The sequence below is a fragment of the Stenella coeruleoalba genome, assembly GCF_951394435.1.
Source record: "Stenella coeruleoalba genome assembly, chromosome: 17".
In the NCBI taxonomy this organism is placed as follows: domain Eukaryota; kingdom Metazoa; phylum Chordata; class Mammalia; order Artiodactyla; family Delphinidae; genus Stenella; species Stenella coeruleoalba.
Genome location: NC_137163.1, coordinates 47,361,211 through 47,381,690, shown reverse-complemented (window position 1 = coordinate 47,381,690; position 20,480 = coordinate 47,361,211). Strand labels below are relative to the sequence as shown.

Below are 20,480 nucleotides of genomic sequence, written 5' to 3'. Positions count from 1 at the left end.
TTCCATATATCATTTAAGTTGTCACTCACTTTTTAACTTGACTTTCAATTTCTAAAAGTCTTTCCAAACATAAAACAGAGGTGGGAAAATGGTATATGGGAAGCTGCAGAGATGAAATAAGCTTATTTCATTAGGCATAAAGATGACTATCCAAACAACTTCTTCATGGCTGAAAGTGTCCAAATCTACTGTCTTCATTTTGTAGTCAAGGCTTCCGGAAAAATATGCTAATGGATTCCTTATTACCCAAATGCCCCATATCAGTTTCAGTAGGTATCATTATATATTATGGAAATTTTTCTCAGTGACAGTGAAAGACATCCTGGCTGAACATCCCCCTGCCCATGACACAGAGATGATGGTCTCAAGCTATCTTGAAGGCATTGGAGCCCACACTATCCGTTACTAATATTAATGGAGGATAAAACTTCATATTCTGTTTGCTCTATATTTGTTCAATCACTTCTTCCCTTCATTAAACTGGATGGCCCATAATTGAGTCTGTAGTGTCTATCATTGGAAACTGAACAAAGTTTTGTTGGTTTTATTAATGTCATACGTTTCTAGGGAGGGTCTATTCAATAACTAAGTCTAGTTTCACAGTTACAAATAAATTATGATGTAACTTTGAATAAATTAAGCTCATCATAAAGGAAGGATACTGAGAGTTGCTACTACCCCTTCCTTGAGGGACTCTCGTAAAGCGCTGAGTAAAGTAACAGAGGTGTATATGTATGCATATATTTTCAATGATATTTGTACAGACTTAAAAAGAACTCTACAGAATGCATTATAAAAACCTTAATGCTGTGTGTCCCTAGTTCCCAGCTCTCTCATTAGAACTACTTAAATGAACACAATCTTATCTGTTAGGATAGCTATCAGAGTACTCCAAATACTACTTCTTGCAGTACCCTGTCCCAACCGTTTGCCATCCTCTTCCCATTAGTCCTCAAGTCAGAAGCCCCGAAGATCTGTTCATTAATTTATGAACACATTTCTTCATCCAGCCAAGAAAATTGATTGATCCCTTACCAAAGTTCAGGCACCATTCTTCAGTATGATTTATAGGCATGTTCAGGAAACACAGCAGTGATTAACACAGATGAATATAGTCTCTCTTGAGCTGAGGGGGGAGACAAAAGTAAATAAGCAAATATAAAATCGTAAGTATAGGGCTTCCCTGGTGGCTCAGTGGTTGAAAGTCCCCCTGCCGATGCAGGGGACACGGGTTCGTGCCCCGGTCCGGGAAGATGCCACATGCCGCGGAGCGGCTGGGCCCGTGAGCCATGGCTGCTGAGCCTGCACGTCCGGAGCCTGTGCTCCGCATTGGAAGAGGCCACAACAGTGAGAGGCCCGCGTAACGCCAAAAAAAAAAAGCTATGAAAACAAAACCTATGGATGGAGACCTCCATGAAAGATGGAAGAGTATAATAATGGCCAGAGTACATTACTGTGGCAGAAGCAGCAGCCCTTAAGGAGGACAACTATATAAATTACAAATTGGATTTAAATAGACAGGGAATTGGAAGTGGAGACATTATTTTCTGCAGAAGATGATGGACAGGGGAGAACAAAGAAAATAAAACTGAGATTGTTAGCAAAATACAATGCTAAGCATATAAGTTAGGACTGAGTCCTTAACTTTCATTTTTATTAATGAGTGGGTGAGTATAGATTACTGACTACACAGAATCAAACCTGGGAACACATTTTATATTTATGATCTTTGTGCCTAAAACTAGATTCTCCTGCAATTTAATATGACACTAGGACAATGACTGGCCAAGTTTTAGATTAATCACTCTTACACAAAGATTTTTCATTCATATAATCTCAAACAAATACTGCGTCACCAATTAAGTTCCAGATCCTATGCACTCTGGCTGAAGATATAAATATCTTGCAAGCCCAGCATCACTTTCCTCTTTCTCTGGTAACAAATCACATTTTCTATTATGACAATGGCCCCAGTTATCGGCCCAGGAATAAACACTTGACTCAGGAAGAGCCAATTAAAGCCCTCCTTTAGAGTTGATCGAGAGCTTTAAGGTTAGAGTATTTCAATCTTACGAAATTTTTGTAAAACAAAATTATTTCAAAATCTACTAATTATTCTTTAAGTTCTAGAAACTGCATTCTGTGACTAAGAGGACAATTTATTTGCCGTCGGTTCTGCTCTGCCCACTTAATGTTTCTGTTATTGTGAGATAAAGGTAGTGGGGAATGGCAAACCAATTCTGATTCATTCAACACATGAGTGCTTCTTAGGTACAAAACACCATTCTGAACATTGTCCGAGGTAAAAAGATAAATAATACCTAGCCCCTTATAATACCTAGCCCCTTACCCTCAAGGATCTTCCAGCTTAGCAAGGGAAATAAAACATGCACACAGATGACTGCAACAAAAAGAAGATAATGATTGCTGCCAGATGTTTGGGGAGAATGAGGAGAGCAAAGAGAGAACACAGAATAAGGCAACATTCAACAGTCAGCCAAGAACTATTTGTTGAGCAATTGCAAGCTGTGACCTGGAAATGGAAGAGGAGAACATAGATCTTCACATGGGCAGGTGAAAAATCAAGTGTTCTTACTTGTAACACAGCTCTTCAAATATATTTTTTGGCACCAAGTGCCTACTAAATAGCCTTAAATTAAAAACTAAATAAGGATACAGTCTCTATCAAATATAGCCTCAGGTACTGATGCCTAAATACTAGGATCACAGTATTTGTGTTCCCAAGGATGCCTTTCTATTGCTTTGCTTCTTTCCCCCTTTCCAAATTAGCTAATGCTGCCTTACCAGGATATCTATTTCACTTGTTCCAGCCTTTTTGATCCAATGTATTGAATAGCAGAATAGGTGAGTTACAAGAGGATATTTTGATTTCAAACAACAGAAATAAAATACTATATAATTGAAAAGAAAGAGGCAATCTTTCAGGCACATGTGGATCCAGGAGTTCACATGTTTTAACCAGGTCCCTTTCTCTCTTCCCCACCCCTTCTTCTCTCTGCCTTTTCTCCTCTCTGGTATTTCTCATTATGGGATCCAAATATTTCCCTGTTTATGTGGAAGCTTCTGGCACAGCTGCGGGCTTATACGCTCGCAGCTCCAGGGCTGGCTGGAAGGGGCGGGCGCATCACAGCATAAGGTTGCACAAGGTGTGCACTTATATAGCAGGGCATCACATCTATGAGTGATGGATGATCACATTGTATACAGGGGTAGCTTCTCATAGTTTTTACATCACTTTTCTTGAAGATGGCAGTAAAATGGTATGTTTTTACAAAATCAAATAGTGTAACATTGTCCAAAAGATATACATAAAGCATTTAGAGGAAGGAGGCTCCTTTTTCTTTTAACTCCGGCACGGATTGTCTATTGGACAGTGGTAACCCTATGTCATCAACCTCGTTACTCCAGCAGAAGTCCAGGGATTAGCCCTGCATAACTCTTGTTAGCCTCTATTCCCTTCCTTGAACACTGTAGCCAGAAGGTTTTTTTCCGCCTCAAACCTTAAGTATTGAAACCTGGAGGAGGGGCATGTCTGAAAAGAAAATGATGGACTGGACTCTCCCTAGAAGGAAGATAAATGGGTGGTCAACAAGAAAAAATATAAAATCCTCTGTACCAGGAAATGTTTGAAGTGTTGTTTGGGTATCAAAAAGCGGGTGCCCTACACATAAAGCAACAAAGGATATTGGTCTAAAAAGAACACCATGGCCAAAGGTGCATGACCTATTTCAACAGAGGATTTGAAAGTTAGAAGTTAACGTGTAAAACATTCAATTCAATTTCATCATTTTACAGATGGGCAAAGTAAAACTCAGGCACAGGAACAGAAGTGCCAAGGTCAGACAGGTGGTTGGTGGAAGAGACAACCAGCTTCCCAACTTCTGACTTTTTAGGGGTGTGTGTGTGTGTTGTTTTGTTTATGTGCAAGGACATTTTTCTTTAGTACACTAACATTACAACAGAAAGTATAGTCTTGTTTTGGTTTTCTCTGCGCCCTCAATTCTGTATAAGGCAGTTTCGCTGCACTCCAACAGAAAGGCTCAGCAAGAGTAGAGACCACCATAAGCAGTACACGTGGGCACCAAGGGCAGATACATTGCCCTTCCTTGTGTAGGAACTAGGGCCACTTGTTGCTTTAATGGGCCAAGTTTGGGCTGGACCTGCAGGAGGGGACACCTTTGAAAAACAGCTTCCTAACTGCACTACAACCTGCTCTGGCATCCTGATTCCACTCCCCAAACCCCCCAAATCTTCAGCCAGAAAAAAAAAAAGAAGAATGGATCACTGGATCACTGGATTGATGGGGAGATTTCTGTCTGCTCCTCCTACTGCCACCTCTTTCTTGCTATTTCCTGCCCGAGGAAACCTGACATCAGCCCAAAAGCATCTCTGGAACTGGATAGGAGGGAGCCTTACACCTGTCAGCGCCAGAGAAGAAAGTGCGCTCTGCAGAGTTCTCAGTTGTTCCATCTCTTGCGATGAAAGGAAGAAAAGGAGCGAATCCGCCACAGATTTACTGGAGACCAGGGTTACTTCATCCGGCTCCGGCCACAGTAACCCCTGAAGACCAAAGATGCATTTCCATTCCCAGCATTTCTTGTTGGCGTCTTTCCCTACAGGCTAGCCCAGTGCCTGGCCCCGAAGAAGTCTCTGCGTAAAGGTTCTTTAGGTCATCAATCAGCCTCCTGTGTGTATGTGTGTTTTTCTTAGGAAAAACTGGCACAGACGAATTAGCAGTACAGACTGGGGTCTCCCTACTAGCCTTCATGCTTGGCGGCATCACCTTCGACTACCTCGCATTCTCCCGGCGCTGACAGTCCCGGCTCCGGACCTCAGGGTTGGAAGCAGTCAGCCCCAGCTAGAACAGCCCTGTCCGGGGCTGATGCCACCCTGTGCCTAGAATGTGCGTGTGGGTGCAGGCGGTCGAGCGAGCGGCTTCAAAGGTGAGACCGAAGCAGGAGCTCAGCCTTCGCCTGCGACCTGCAATCCCCAGATTCCCTGGGGACCTCGAAACTCCCAATCGGAGGTACTCCGCCCCCCCCACAGCCGCCCACCCATTCCCTCCCCCCTTACCTCAGCACGCAGCCCCTCCCTGCGTGATGATGCAAAACCCTGGGGAGGGTGGGCGCTGGGAAGGGTGGGGAGAGCCTGAGAGCGAGCGAGGGTGGGAGGGAGTGGGCGGAGGAGGAGAGGGAGCCGAACGCGCATTTAAAGCGATAGCCATCCTCGCTCTCTCCCCAGTGCTGGGCTGTTGGAGAGCTCGAGCTGCAAGCTCGCTGAGCGCGAGCTCGAGCGCGGCGCGCTGGCCGGGGAACCCAAGAGCGCACGGCGCCCCAAGCTGGCAGGCGCCGCGGGACCCCCCACCCTCGCCGGCTGCCCTTCCCCGGGCGCCCCTACCCTCCTCGCCCGCAGGAGACCCTGGGCTTCCCCGGAGGAGCTCACCCCAAGGGGCCAGGACTCCGGCGAGCCCGCCACCGTCCCCTCGAGTGCCGCCGCCACCACCGCAGCCGCGGGAGCAGCATGGTCCACCTGGGGAAGCTGCTCCGCGCCCTGACTTTGATGAAGTTTCCCTGCTGCGTGCTGGAGGTGCTTCTGCGCGCGCTGGCGGCGGCGGCGCGCGGCCAGGAGATGTACGCCCCGCACTCCATTCGGGTCGAGGGGGACGTCACCCTCGGGGGGCTGTTCCCGGTGCACGCGAAGGGTCCCAGCGGAGTGCCCTGCGGCGACATCAAGAGGGAGAACGGGATCCACAGGCTGGAAGCGATGCTCTACGCCCTGGACCAGATCAACAGCGATCCCAACCTGCTGCCCAACGTGACGCTGGGAGCGCGGATCCTGGACACTTGTTCCAGGGACACTTATGCGCTCGAACAGTCGCTCACTTTCGTCCAGGCGCTCATCCAGAAGGACACCTCCGAAGTGCGCTGCACCAACGGCGAGCCTCCGGTTTTCGTCAAGCCCGAGAAAGTAGTTGGAGTGATTGGGGCTTCGGGGAGTTCGGTCTCCATCCTGGTAGCCAACATCCTGAGGCTTTTCCAGGTAGGGGGGCGCTCCCTCCGGGGCAGAGCGCGCCGTAGCTCCCCGCGCTCTTTATCCTGAAGGCTGGCTTGGACTCCAGGGGTGCGGGGTCTGGTCAGCCTTCGCTCATTTCCACCCTGGAGATCCTGCCGAATCCCTCCCACCTCACCCGAGGAGGTACTTTCCCTGCTTGATTCCTTTCCCTTCCATCTCTCCCCTGTCCGCGCTCCACTCCATCCGGCTTGACATTCTGGATTTATGGCCCCATTGACAAGAAACAGTCTCCGAAAAACAAGGCGATGATTTAAATGGGTTTGCATTCGAGTGAAATATGGTTCCAAACCAGGCTTGTAAAAGTGCCGGGCTCCTGTGAGAGCCACTTAGGCGCAAGGAATATGAAAGATGAGAAGACGCCTAGAAACTAGGCATTTCTCAACTCCCCAGGTTCCCTGCCCCAAGCGGCCCGACAAGCTGCAGCTGCCTTGGAAAATTTCGAGAAGAGCTTAGGGAGGCAGTTCTTAAACCGAAGGCTAGGTCTTCACCTACATTTGGACGTGAATTGCCCATTTCGCTCGGGTTGGATTTCCCGACCTGTCACCTATCTCTGCGAGGGCATGGGGCGGAAGGCGTGGGGACTGTCCTCAAGCGGGGAGAAGCCACCCGCAGACGTGCCCCCAGGTGATTTGCTCTGGGCAGTTGTTTGCACCGTCTAAACTGCCTTTGCGATCCGGCCACTGGCAGGAGCCGGGCGATCAGCTTTCTACTCCTGCCAGCTCAGAGCCCGGAGGTGAGCTCATGCTAACTGCGAGACACAGTCGCTTTTCCTGCACTCACCCTGTGCCCATCCTTTCCCACGACCTCCCTAACGCAGCCCCCAACCCCAGTCCTGGGTTTTGAGGACGATTCTCAGAGCCAGACAAGAAGGCGCCTGGAGGGAGGCAGTAGGGTGCGCTGAGCAAGGCCGGGCGGTCCTCTAGCTCCGGGTGCAGGCGGGCAACGGCGGAAGATGCGAGGACGGCGGATCGGGCCCGCTGAGCGGTGGGCGGTGCTGCAGTGCTCTCTCACGGCCTGCTCCCGCAGCCTCGGCCCCACGGCTCCTGTGCCGCCCTGGGTGTAGATGGATGGCTTCTGGATGAAGAAATTGAGTTTCAGGGTCTGCGTGACTATGGGTTCTCTTGTTTCTCTGTCTTTCTTCCTGTGTGTCTCTCTCCTTGTGTCTCTTTCTCCCTGTTTTTTTTTTTTGTCTCTCTGTTTTTATGTTCTCCCTTTCAATTTCTGCCTCTCTTTTCCTTCTCTACCCCTATCTCCAAGTTTTTTGTTCCTCTCTGTCTTGAAGTGATCCTTTCCTAATGCACAGCTCTCTCCCTGCCTGGTAGGACCCAAGCTCAGTTAGTCCCTTCTCCAGATGTTCTGGCTGACCCTTATGCTCCCCGTAGCTAAAAAGTCGGCTCCCTCTCAAGTGCCTTTCCTGAAGCATGTTGGGTTTCTGGAGGGGACTCCTTGTGAGATTCAAGCTGTCACTACATCAGCACCCAGGGGTATGAAGTTTGTGTTTGTGCCAGAAGGAGGGGTGCCTGTCTAAAGCTGCAGCCTGGTATGGCCCCTCTGAGCCTCTGAGCATCCCTAGCACCTGTTGAGTATGCCACCTCTAGATGTTTGCAAGGCCAAAAGTGCTTCTGGGCAGCCTTCACTTTGAGGTAATGCTTTCAGGAAGAGCCTGGGTTGTCGGAAGCAAAACTCAGAAGCACTTCCTTTACCTCTGAGCTTAAACTAGAGAACCTGAGGAGGCAGCGCTGCAGGGAGGATGAGGCCAGAGGTCACCTGAGAACCACAGGGGCAACTCACAGTATTTTTACTGGAGCTCTGGGGGTTGAAGGCACATTTGCTGTTTGACATTTTAAAAATTATTTTGGTGCCTTCACTTGGAGCTTGGGAGCTTGCAGATGGGCCTGCCTGTCGAAAAAAGAGTGAAATCTTAAAGTCAAGAGAGAGCTTGCAGACTAGGTGAAGGATTGTGTTTGCTGAAAAAGATTCCAGGGGGAGCTGATTCCTTCTCTGGTGTGTGGATCTGAGGCACTTGCAAGAAAAGAGAACGCTTGCCTTATGCTTAGTTCCCCCGTTCCCTGGGCTGGGAAGGAAAGGAACTGAATGCCAGCATTAGCAGTGCGCGTTGGGACCAAAACCATTCAGAGAAAACACTGTCATTTTCCTCTAATTTGCAAATTGCAGCTATTCATTTGGATTGAACAGCTGAGGGAAAAGAGCCCCCAGTTTTCACCTGCATTTATTGAGAAGAGGCTGGTAGTAGGAGGGATGCACCAACTTGTAGCTTGTGCTGCAAGCTGGATATAAGCTTGGTGTGAGTATCCTGGTTAACCACTGCCCATGTTCAAATATACAGAGATAGATTCCAACAATCTCTTCCAGTAGCCTTATTTTTGCGTGTGATCTTAGAAGCTCCTGGCATGTAAGTCCAGTCCCCAGTTTCCCAGCCTCTGTAAACCTGCAAAATGAATAGAGAGAATAGTGGAACACAGATCCCTTGTTCAAAGACACAGTCACTTTAGGGAAAGAGGAAAAGAACGGGTAGGTGAATCTTCTCTGGGATTGCAGGGTTCAGCTCAATGAAGACTGTCCTGTATAAAAGAAACTCCTCTAAATGGTTGAATTCTTAGCTCTCCAGAGATTTGAGTTTTCTTTTCCCCAGTCCCTGTGGGTTGCTGTGGGGAATGTGCCAAACCTATCATTTGAGATAAAACTTTATGGTGAGGTAAGCTTCTAGGCTGGGGGAAGGAAGACTTAGTGACTGAAATGGGGGATGCTAAGCACTGGGGGGCAGGAAGGAACAAGGAGCTAGTAATGGATGTAACAAATGCTGCAGCTGCCAGCAAAGCCTGGATTGAACTTCCTTCCTGAAAATGAGAACCCGGGCAAGAATGACCACTCAGATGTAAACAGTGTCTCTGACTGGGAATTCTCATCTGCCTGCCGGTGGGCCAGAGCTGAGCAAGTCCTTTCTCTCCTCTGTATGCACACTGAATTGGTTAGTAAGTGACATGTCAGAGGACAGGAATCATATTCAGTGGATCTTTCAAATCCAGGAGTTTGAGGCTAATGAAATTAGTGTGTGGCCAGGGCTCTGCCAACTAGAATTAAGTCACTGCAGGCACCCTGCAATGCATTTTCAGCCTGAAGGGAGCATCAGGGAGGAATTTCGGGAGATTTGTTTCTGAGCCTGTACAAAATAATACTCTCCTAATGCTAAGAAAGATTAAATGTAAATTAATATTGACTACGAGTAACATATTTAAAAAATAATCGCCGAGTGGGGGATGGCTTAAAGTGGAGAGATTATATAATATGGTGGACAAAGAATAAATCTCCTCTGACCACTGTTTCATGGGCTATGAGTAAGATCTATTACAATGGAAAGTAATGGGAACGTTTTTATTCAAGGCTTCTCTGCTATTGACTTGAGAGCAAACACTCTGAGAGTATAAATTACTCTTGCTATGTGCTGACTCTGAATGAACAATATTTCATGTGCAGTGCCATGGTCTAAGCTATAGACTTGGAATTGAATGGCATCTGTTTCAATTGTTTTGTTCTCTCAAGAGCAACTAGATAGAAAAAAGTGGTCAATTTGACCCTTGTGGGAGCGTGTTGCAAATCTAAACCTGTGTCCCTCATACCATAAATGAAATACATTTGTAAATTTGTAAGTGTTTTCCTTCTGTTCATTGATGCTTGAGTATAATCTCAAACTTTGGCAGCAACATTTTATACATAAGTACTTGGTTTTCTTCCTTTCTTCTTTCTCTTTCTCCTCTCTCTCTCTCTCTCTTTCTCCATCTTATGTAATTGGATAGAACTGGGCACCTAGGATGATGTGGTGTTACTGTAGTGGGATTTAAAAAAAAAAAACAACTCTAACTTACTCTTTTAAAAATTTCATAAATACAGGTGTCAGTGCCATTTGGAATAGTCTCTATAACAATTTCTGTCTCCACATTTACTGTGTTTCAGCAAATTTACCTAACAGATGGTGAGTGTGCAATTTTTAAAGGGGCATTTTTTGAAAGAGCGGAGAGGGAAGGAATAGAGACAGGCACATACTATATTTGAAGTTACCTGCACGTGTATTTTATGTATGTATAGCCATACAATTAAGAAGTCTTCGGATGTTTTATCTTCAAGAATAATTCAGATAATGGATTACTTGAATATCATAAACATTTAGGGTTTAACAGATTTGTTACTTACAGACGTTGTATCATGGATTTAAAAGACCATAGCAAGCAGGCAGCGGCGGGCGGAGCGACCGAGGGGCGGCGCGGGCTGGGCGGCGGGGGCGGGGGTCCGTGCTTCCTCGCGGTGGAAGGCTGGGTTCGCCAGGGACGCCAGGTTGCTCCGCGTTGCCAGGTTACCGAGCGCGTTCCCCGCGCCCGCTCTTCCGCCCGGGCCGCCCTCGGCGCCGCCTGAGCCGCGGTGCGGGATGCGCGGGGTGCTGGTTCCGCGGAAGCTTGGGTCGGGCGCTGCGTGCGGGACTCTCGTCGCTCGTGGACGGGGCGCGAGCGCGCGGGGGACGTAGGGCGCCGACCTGTGGCTCCCCGGCGCACCGGCTCCGCTCAGGCCGCCCGCTCAGGGGCCTCCGGCGCGAGACCCCCTTCGTGGTCAAGATGGCGGCGCCCAGGCGGGCCGCGGCGAGGTGAGCTGGAGCCGGGCCCGGAGAGGGGCGAGTCTGCCACACCCAGGACTTGGACCCCGGGCTGGTCTCCCGTCTCCCGGGGAGCGGCGGGTGAGTGGGCGCGGCCGCGATAGGTTCTTCTCGTGGGGTGGTCAGCTCTCCGTGCGTCCGCAGACTTCTGTCGTCTGATAGTCAGATCTGGGGTGGCCCAGGTTGGAGGCGAGGGTGCTTGATTGGGGAAACCTGAGGGGTTTAAGGACTCTATTGGGATCGTTTCAGACCCCAGCAAGAAGCTGAGCAAGTTTCCTCCTGACTCTCTTCCCGGCTAAGTTTTCTCCCTTCTCTGAAAGCGCCAATTTTCTGAATCACCTTGTTCCCCGGGGGGATACAGTTGGTGGTTCTGACCGTGGAACGTAGGACCCGGCGCGGGGAAGCCTGAGCTGGTTCTAGTTACTTTGTTTGCAAAGCACTTGTCTTGTCTTTGGAATCTTTGTGTATGTAACCAACGTTGGGAAGAGCCAGCGTTTTCTCCTCCAAAACACTGCGAGGGGTAACTTTATACGTAAGAAACAAGTGGGCGTTCACATCCATCTCTTTTCCAACCACTGAGTTTTGGTTGTGTTTCCTTTCTTTAAGTTTGTCTCGTTCTGAAGTGATAACAAAACAAAAACAGAAACACAAAAAAAGGCCATAGCCAATTACACAAAGTATACTCTAGTCTCAGTCCTGCCATTAATTAGCTTAAGTCATTTAATTTTTCTAGGCCTCATTTTTCTCATGTGATGTTTTTTCTTTGAAAAAGTATAGTTTCTAGAAGTCGCTAATCTCTGTGTCATAGATCAGCTTGGAGAAAACCTGTTCTTATCCAAACTCCATGACATTGTATTTCCAGCTCCAACTTTGGACTTTGAGTGAGTTGGGGGCAACTTTTTAAGGATATTTTCACACAGCTTTTTTAGTTAATAACAGTCTAGCTGACTTGTCATACTCAGACTATCTCCCGTATTCTTTTACCAGTGTGTTCCTTAGTCATATATAGAAAGACTGTTGTGGGGAAAATGACCTCCTGGGTCAGCTTACTGCATGGTCATCGACACAGGACAGGGAGTAAGATTCTGTGGATTTTACAGAAGCAGATACAGGTTTCATTATCCATGTCCTCTCCCCTTTCATCTTACAAAAACAGCAGGCTTTTCTTGGAGAACTGCCAGATAATGCCATCCTGCCTCCTGACGGGCCCCGGGGATGAGTCGCCCAGGGACTGAACTCCAGTAAAGCAGGTGATTGGCTCATGGGTAGGTATCTGACCTCGGCTAAGTCTATCAGACTCCTCCCCAGGACTTTTGTCTCAGAGCAAAATGGAAGAATTGTCTTTTCTCTCTGGAATTTCTAAGCTGGGGAGATATGACTCTGGGACTCCCAGTGACCATCCAGCACAAGGAGAGACTTTCTGTAAAATAAAGTCTTGCAGAGGTAAGCAGGGCTGAGCGATGGAGAGAGAGCTGGAACCCTGCTGATACTCTGGAACGTCCAGATCCAACTGTATCTGAATATGGCTGCATCCCTGAATTTCTAGTACTTGTTTGTTGAGGTTGTTGTTGTTGTTTGGTTTTTGTTTTTAAATTTCCTTTGACTATTTTGAATTTGTTTTCAGCCATGTGCATTTGAAAGCATCATAGCTAAAAGAGCTAATTTCCTACATTATGTCAGGTTTGCTGACTGGCATTCCTTAAGTGAAAAATCATATCCACTATTTTCTTTAAATAAAATCCTTCTAGCTCAGGTTTGAGATATTCAAAACTCTGCCTCCTACCCCCCTCTTTTCCAACATTTACTATATCACCTTGAAGCACTTGTGACCACATCTTTCCCATCTAGACGCAGTTGAGAGAGAGAGCAAATACTTCTGATATAAACTGCAACCTATACGCCTCCTACCTGGAAGCTTTAGAACATACTTGATTCTTGTCATTAAAGCAAATCTTTTGTTGTTGTCTCCAGGGCACAGAAGCATTTTCATGGCATAATGGAGTACAAAGTACATTAAGCCTAACTCTACTTGTCACCCTCTTTTACTTTAAATAGGCAGAAAAGAACAATCTCAAACACATTTTTCCAACAAATAAAATATATATACGATTATGTTTAGAAGACGTTTATGCAACATATAGTTAGACTGATTAATTAAAGGACCTTTCGCCAATTGGCACAGTAAATATATATGTTGAATGTGCTCAATTAAAAAGAAGACAATAACATATTTTTACAGGTTAATTATCTGAGAAGAGTATTGTGCCAGCACACTTGATACTACAGTATTTCAACTTTCATGTTTCATGTTTCAATATAATTGAAAGAAGGTAATCTTCTTTTAATTATATTTACTGCTAAATGTTTCTTGGATCAAGCTATTAAATTATAAGGTCAAAAGTAAAATGATATGAAATTACAATGGTAAAGGGACACATATCCCACTTTATGAGAATAGAAGTTCTAATTTCTTTTCAGTACTACTAGTAGTGACCACAGTACTAATTTGAGCCCTTACTATGAGCCACTGTGCCCATATACATTTAGTTCTTACAGTAGTTCTGCAAAGGGCATATAAAATCCACACTGTAAAGCTGAAGAAAGTGATTCTCATAGCTGAAAGTCACATAGCTGGTGAGTGGCAAAGTCTAGATTCAAACTTAGAGTCGTCTGACAATGCTCAGGTTGTTGACCACTATGTACACTGCTCAATTGTTGCACCAATAAAGAAGTGCTTGAAATAATTATAGATTTGCCTACCCTGAAACTGCAGTGATTTAAAGACATCAAAGTTGCCAGTTGCTTAACATCTACTTACAGTAAGAAATTACATTTTATTTCATTTCTAAAACAAGATTAATTCTGCAGGCCCATAGAAACTTGAGGACACAAATCCTACCTCCAAATGAAAGATGCTTGTTTTCCATTATTCAACAGATGGCCCTGTACAGAGGCAATAAATATATAGTCGAATTTTCATTCAAATAAATGAGAAGAGAGGTTTCTTCTTGTCCTGATTCAGTGCCCATCATTATGGATTATGATGGCTCTTCCCAAACTTTACTTCATTCACTCCACTCTTTCTACAAAACTCCAGTAACGGAATCCATCATTCAGATATACGTGCAAATCGAAAGGACTGTATTAATACAGTTGCTGAAAGTCAAGTTGATAGAGCACAGGAAATACATCCTAATAAATGCAACATTAACGTTTGTGTGGGCCTTGGAGTGAGGGGTAGAAGAATTTTCAGTTTAATGGAATATTTTGCCTCTTGCTATGAAAGTGTGGCTTAATAGTCTTGTAATTGGTCATTTACAGAATCCTCCATCTCTGGGTTTCATGCTTTCTTTACTCTGCAGCTGTTGATTCCTTCTCTTGTTCTGGATGGAAGATAGCAACGAAGCCACTTCAGAGGGCTCAGCCTGCCTTTTTGTGTTATTGTTTAGATGAAGATATTTCCATTTATTAAAGCACACTATTTAAACTTTTTTATCATGTTTCAAACTTGACTGTGTTCTGAAGGTATGAGCACAGGCAGACATAATGGGGGATGTTTTCAGGAGAGAACATACCCTTATCAAAGGAATTATCAGAATTTTCATGTATGGATTGAGAATCAAATTCTGGAGTTAGACCTGAATTTAAATTCATACTCACAACTTATTACCAGTCTCATCTTGATCAAACGGTTACCACACTTCTCATCAATTTCCTTATCTTTGAAAGCAGAATAAGAGAAGTATGCCTGGTGGAGTTACACATCAAGCTCATCTGATAGAATATTCATAAGAATTTTGCACAAAATATACATGGAAATATTTTAGCACCGAGTTTAGCATGCGATTCTTCTTCAATACATTTAAGAGCTATTATTTTATTATTATTATGCTATCATTAAATATCACTATTACTTAAATGTCATTATTGCTAAAATTGCTGTAAAACTACTGCAATAACCAATGATGAATTCCCCTCTTCTGTTTCCTTTTTTTAAATGGAAAATATATATATAAATCTAGACAGAGAAGACTTTAGTGATCCTATTCAGTGGAGTGAGAATTTCCATGGCACTGATTAAAACAAATCCTGAATTGCATGGACTTAAGATAGCAGAGAGGGGCTTCCGTGGTGGCGCAGTGGTTGAGAGTTCGTGACCCGATCCGGGAAGATCCCACATGCTGCGGAGCGGCTGGGCCTGTGAGCCATGGCTGCTGAGCCTGCGCGTCTGGAGCCTGTGCTCCGCAACGGGAGAGGCTGCAACGGTGAGAGGCCCGCGTACCGCAAAGAAGAAAAAAAAAAAAAAGATAGCAGAGAGGCTAAGAGATTTGAAGTTAGACATCCCCAAGTGTGAATTCTACTGTGACCCTCTTCTAGCTCTAGAACCTTGAGGAAGTTACTTAAACTTTCTGAGCTTTACTACTAGTTTGCTCATCTGTATCTTTTTCAGGACTATTTATTAAGCATCTTCCTGTTCTCTATGCTTGGACGTATCAATGAATAAATGAGACAAGAGCCTTTGCCTGCGTGCTCCTTCTTGCATGCTTTCTCCCTCCTTACACTCTCGTGTGGAAACGGATGTTATAAATAAATTCTATGCTTTGTCACAGGTTGATGGGCGCTACGGGATAAGGAAAAGGATGTGAAGCTCACTGAAGAGGCTTGGGTTGGGAGTGCTGGAGGAGTGTACAGGTAGGTTCTGATTTTAAATAGGGTAGTCAGGGTGGATTTTATAAGTTGACATTTGAGCAAAGACTTGAAGTGAGGGAGTTGTCAGAATGTATGATGGGGAGACCACTCCCTGGGAGCAAGAATAACCAGTCCCAAAACTCTAAGGCAGAAATATGCCGGGCAGCTTGGAGGAATATCAAGGAGGCCACCCTGGCTGACTTAGTCAGTGGGGAGGAAGAGACAGCAGGAGGGCTGGAGGTCGGATATGTGATGGGATGGATTGGGTGAGTCCTGGGAGGCCATCACATGCATTGTGTCTTTTACTCTAAATGTAGGCAGCCAGGGGCAGGATTTTAGCCGAGGTGTGGCATGAACTGTCTCTTGTTTGAAAAGCATAACTCTATCTGTGGTGTTGAGGATGTGGGGAGAGAGTGGAGTCAGGGAGAATCTCAGGAGGCGACTACAGGATCCTCAAGGTCTATGTTGTTGGCCTGCACCAGGCTGCTAGCGGCTGGTAATTCTCAGAAGTGGCACATTGGGAAGGTTGTGACAGCATTTCGTGGTAGATTGAATGCAAGAATGGAAAGGAAGAGGGGGTCAAGGGTGGATTCGAGATTTAGGGCCTGGGGAACTGGAAAGGTGTGGTTACTGTCACCTAAGATGGAAAACGTTTGGGGTAGAGCATGTTTGGGGGATTAAAGACCAGTTTTGGAGGTATAAGATTTGAGATGTTTTCGTGACATCCAAGTAGAGATGCTGAGTACACAGTTGGATACACAAGTCTGCAGTTCTGAAGAAAGGTCTAAACTAGAGATACACTTTAATACAATGGAGATGTTAAGAATAATTACATGGAAGCGCTATTTTACAGATAAAATGAAGTAATGCAATTAGCATTCTGTCTTCTCAAAACATTTAATAACTGTTAGCTAAAATAATTACCTGAAATGAAAAAATACCTATAGTTTGTTTTGTTGTTTGCAGTAAAAGTGAATAAAATGTCACAATTATTTTAATAGTATTTGTGACACAGTAGTTTTAGTTAAGACACCATGACTACAAACATTTACACTAAACCTTTCAGTCTCCTGCTTTTCACTCTGATAGGGTACTTGGAACCATATTTTGTAAGGTTTAAGTTAGTTGTCATAGGGTACCTCTTTAATTAGAAGTAATTCTGAACTGTCTAGTTCCATGCCGTTTTATATACATATATGTATAATTATTATTTCATGATTTATCAAACTCAGTTGAAAATTTGCATCACTGATATACATTAGAATTTAAGCATTTACCCAGGTACTCAAGGAAAAAAATGTACTTGTCTTGTAATTTCCATAGGGGTACTTGCTTTCATATCTTCCCTTCACTTTGCAATTGCAAACATGGCAGGGGAAATATCTTACTGGTCTTTGAGTTCCCCTTAGCTATCTGCAACTCCTTAAACAGCCTTTGTGGCTTAACCAAAATTCTCTTCCATCTTCATTCCGCTAACAGATATTGGTCTAAGCATGTACTTATACTAAAAAATGCATGACCACGTTGTCTCTACACATCTATAATTTTATGTTAACACTATCATTATGTAAGCTATACTTGAATTGTAATTATAACAGATTTTATGTCAACACACATGCATTTCTAGTGTTCATCTGGTGTTCAGGGGGAGAGCAGCATGTCGTAAATTTTATCAAAATATAACATCTGAAGACTAGAACAGAGGGTAATTGTGTAATTCTGTATTCACTCTAATTAAGTTCAGTGGAGTTGGCATAATAGAATTAAGATGAAAAAAAAAAGACATCGAGGTACCATGGCTCCCTCTCCTAACACACCCTTTTCGTATCCGAGAGCAGAGACTCAGCACCTTTCTGTACAGAAATGGAGACAGGAAGAGGCCAGAGGATGAATGACAGGCACGAATGAGGTGGAACTTTGAAGAGCAACATGGAAATGAAATACTTCTTTTGTATTTGGTAGGTGGGGAAAATGTACCAGCGTGTATGCCTACTGGGACCACGTTTTCCAGAACAGTTAAGCCCAGTGTCAACTGTGCTGTCCCACCTTCCTCGTAAGTAGGAACATACTGTTACTTGAATCTTTGCTTCCTGTTTCTTGATAGCTGGTTTAGAAGATTATCACAGGAACTGCATCTTGTTAGCAAATACACTGTTTTGAAATGATTGACACTCACTGAAGAGTGGCAACTCCAAGCTTGCTCTCTCTTGATCTTGGACTATTTAAGTCTGGAGTGCAGGAGTGGGTTATGGGGAAAGACCATTGGAATTCTTATGTCTTCAGCATAATGGTTATAGCATAATGGTTAGGAGTGTAGGTGCTGGTTCAAATCTCTGCTTTCCACTTGCTAACCATATGAGCTTGGGCAATTTACCTGATTACCTGAACCGCAGTACTCCTGCCTATAAAATGATGTTAATAATATTTCATCCCCATAGACTTGTTTTCAATGTTAAAATGAAGTCACTTACACCAAGCACTTAATACAATGCCTAGAGCATAGTAAAGTCTATTATTATTACTATTACTACTACTACTACTTCTATTATTATTATTACTATCACGATGCCAGTTGTTGTTTTTCTATGCCTTATTCCATTATCTTCTGCCCTGTCCCCCCATTTCTGTCTTGTGTCTGTACAAGGGTAGGTTTGTCACAGAGCATTTTCTTTCCGTAATGTCTGACTCTTAGTCATCAAGGTGACTGGTTCACGACCCGGCATTCATTGCTGCTCGTTGAAGCAACCCATTTTGAGAAGGGGAGTTGGATATTGATGCCAAGTTGGGTCAAGGAGAGAGAATTTTCTCTCTTCTGCACTCAGAGAGCTAAGTGAAATATTCAGGCCTCAGAAGGAGAATCAGGCAAAGGGCAACATGCTTAATTTCATACCTTAGTGATTAAGAACAAGTCAGACAGGCTGGATTTGAACTTATTTCCGTCATGTACTGACAAGGGGATCTTAGGTGCTTTTGTAACCCGTCTGAGGCTCAGTCAACATCTGAAAGAGATGAATAACATTATCAGGACCTAGCGTATAGCCTCGTTGTAATAAGTGAGTAAATCCTTTTAAAACGTTCAGCACGTTGTTTGGCATATAAACACGTAATAAAATTTAGCTTCTTTGACTACTACCGCTGCTAATATTATTAAGTAGCTGAGCAGATCCGAGGCCCATTTTTTTCTTAGATTGCACATAATCATTTGGACAACCAGCTCACATTGATCAACCGTTGCTTGTATATAAACCCCCATGAACCCAAAGGTGCTTTAACTCTGTCCCAGTCAGAGCCTGTTCTGGGGGCAGAAGCAACACCGGCACTACCCCCGTCATCTTTGCCTTTATTGTCACTACACTCGCCTGCCGTACTGAGCACTTTCTGTTTGCCAGGCACCAGATTTAGCCCTGCGTATGCACTGTATCATATAGTTCTCACACTCAGGTGGGAGACATTATCATCGTCCCCAATTTTCAGATAAAGACGCCGAGGTGTTGGAAAGGTAAGAAACTTGACCCACAGCAAGAGATGGAGCCGGAGTATTCAAACCCTTCTCTCTGACCTCAAGAACCCTTAAATATTAGCATACTACTACATCCTGGTAAGAAAATCTGCTTCCAGCCACCCTGGTGAGAGTAGAAATGATTCTCAGTCCCCACATTCCTCTATTGCCCATGCCACCCTAGCCTCAGGACTAGGGGGGAAAGGAAGTGATCTCTTCAAAGAGCAGCCAAAGGGAACCTACTCCCTTCTGCCTTTTCGTAATCAACTAACCAATATTTTATTTCCTTCTTAAGAGTCCCCACATGTTCCTTTTGGTACTTAGCTTGGCCTTTTAGAATTCTGACATTCTGTACATGACTCATCCACTGTATTTCATGTTAATTTATTGAGGTCAAGTATAGGGTCTTACTCATCCTGAAGTCCAGTTATCCCCTGTCACATCTAACTCTGTTCTTTTCTTCTTGTACGACATCTGCAGATATTTATTTGAATTTTGTTGAATTGTTCTCATCAATAGTACATTAAAAGTTATACAGAAAGTGCTTTCTTATAAGGAAAACCATCTAAATAGATTTCTAGCTCTTTACTTTTTATAGCACTATTGTAGAGATTATAGATCTCCAGGTAATATTTTTTAGATTGAGTTCTTCATATCATCTTATTTTCACTTACAATGATAAATCTGAATTTTCTCTATCAAAGCTCTGAGACTTCACTGGCTTGTAACTTAGCTTGTTGATTATGTGTGGTTGACTTTTCCATTTACAATGATGTTTGATCCTGGTAAGGATGGGGCTGGGTGGGAAGGTACATCTTAGGGCCATCAATTGGTTTTGTAGAGAACTAACATAAAGATCTAAAGTCTCATCATATTTCTGCAGAACTCATGAATCATTTTATTATAATTCCATTCATTCAGGGAGTATAAAACCATTTTCAAATTGTTATTCCTAATTTGTTCATCTTCTCTTCCTTAGTCTTAGTGAGAAGAGAGCAGGCTGAATGGAAAGAAAGTCATTATGACCACTGGGGCCACTAAGGTAGGCATCAGTCCCAGAGTTTTGTTTTCATCTCTCCGCTATGAATATTGGCTAATGTCTTGAATGCTTACTTGGTGCAAATTACTTAGCCGACCATGGCAAATGGATTGTGTCATTTCATTCCCTGATAGTCATACAATTAATGTATGTATTATTATGATATCCCATAATGCATACATGGAACAGAGCCTCAGAAGTAGTTATTTGCTCACCAAAATATGGTAGATGTGGAATTTGGACTCAGGTCTGATAGACTCCTAAATCACTCCTAGTGATTTTTACCACTGAATTAAAGTTGTGTACCTCTGGAGAGTAGATAGTTTCTAAAATTTCCTCAGCTCTAACGTTTTATAATTAAATTTTTGTCTGATGGCAAGCTTAACAGTTAAGATGGGTAGGAAGGAATGCCAGCCTGTTGAATGGAATTTCCCTGAAATAAGCCTGTTTTATGACACCAGTTCACTCATTCATTCACTCAGCATGTATGGAATGTT

General features: G+C 44.3%; 1 long non-coding RNA gene across 3 annotated transcripts in view; it reads left to right on the top strand.

Moving 5' to 3' along the window:
- Positions 1 to 10,722: 10,722 nt before the first annotated feature.
- The window catches only part of LOC307175915, a 39,219-nt gene continuing 29,461 nt past the window's right edge, over positions 10,723 to 20,480 (top strand). Inside the window, exons 1-3 of one of the 3 annotated variants that reach the window (XR_013824539.1) lie at positions 10,723 to 10,837; positions 15,367 to 15,448; positions 17,408 to 17,498. This is a non-coding gene — a long non-coding RNA (uncharacterized lncRNA). Of the gene's footprint in view, positions 10,838 to 15,297; positions 15,449 to 17,283; positions 17,499 to 20,480 lie in introns of those variants that run through there. The other 2 variants (XR_013824540.1, XR_013824541.1) reach the window with 2 other exon arrangements.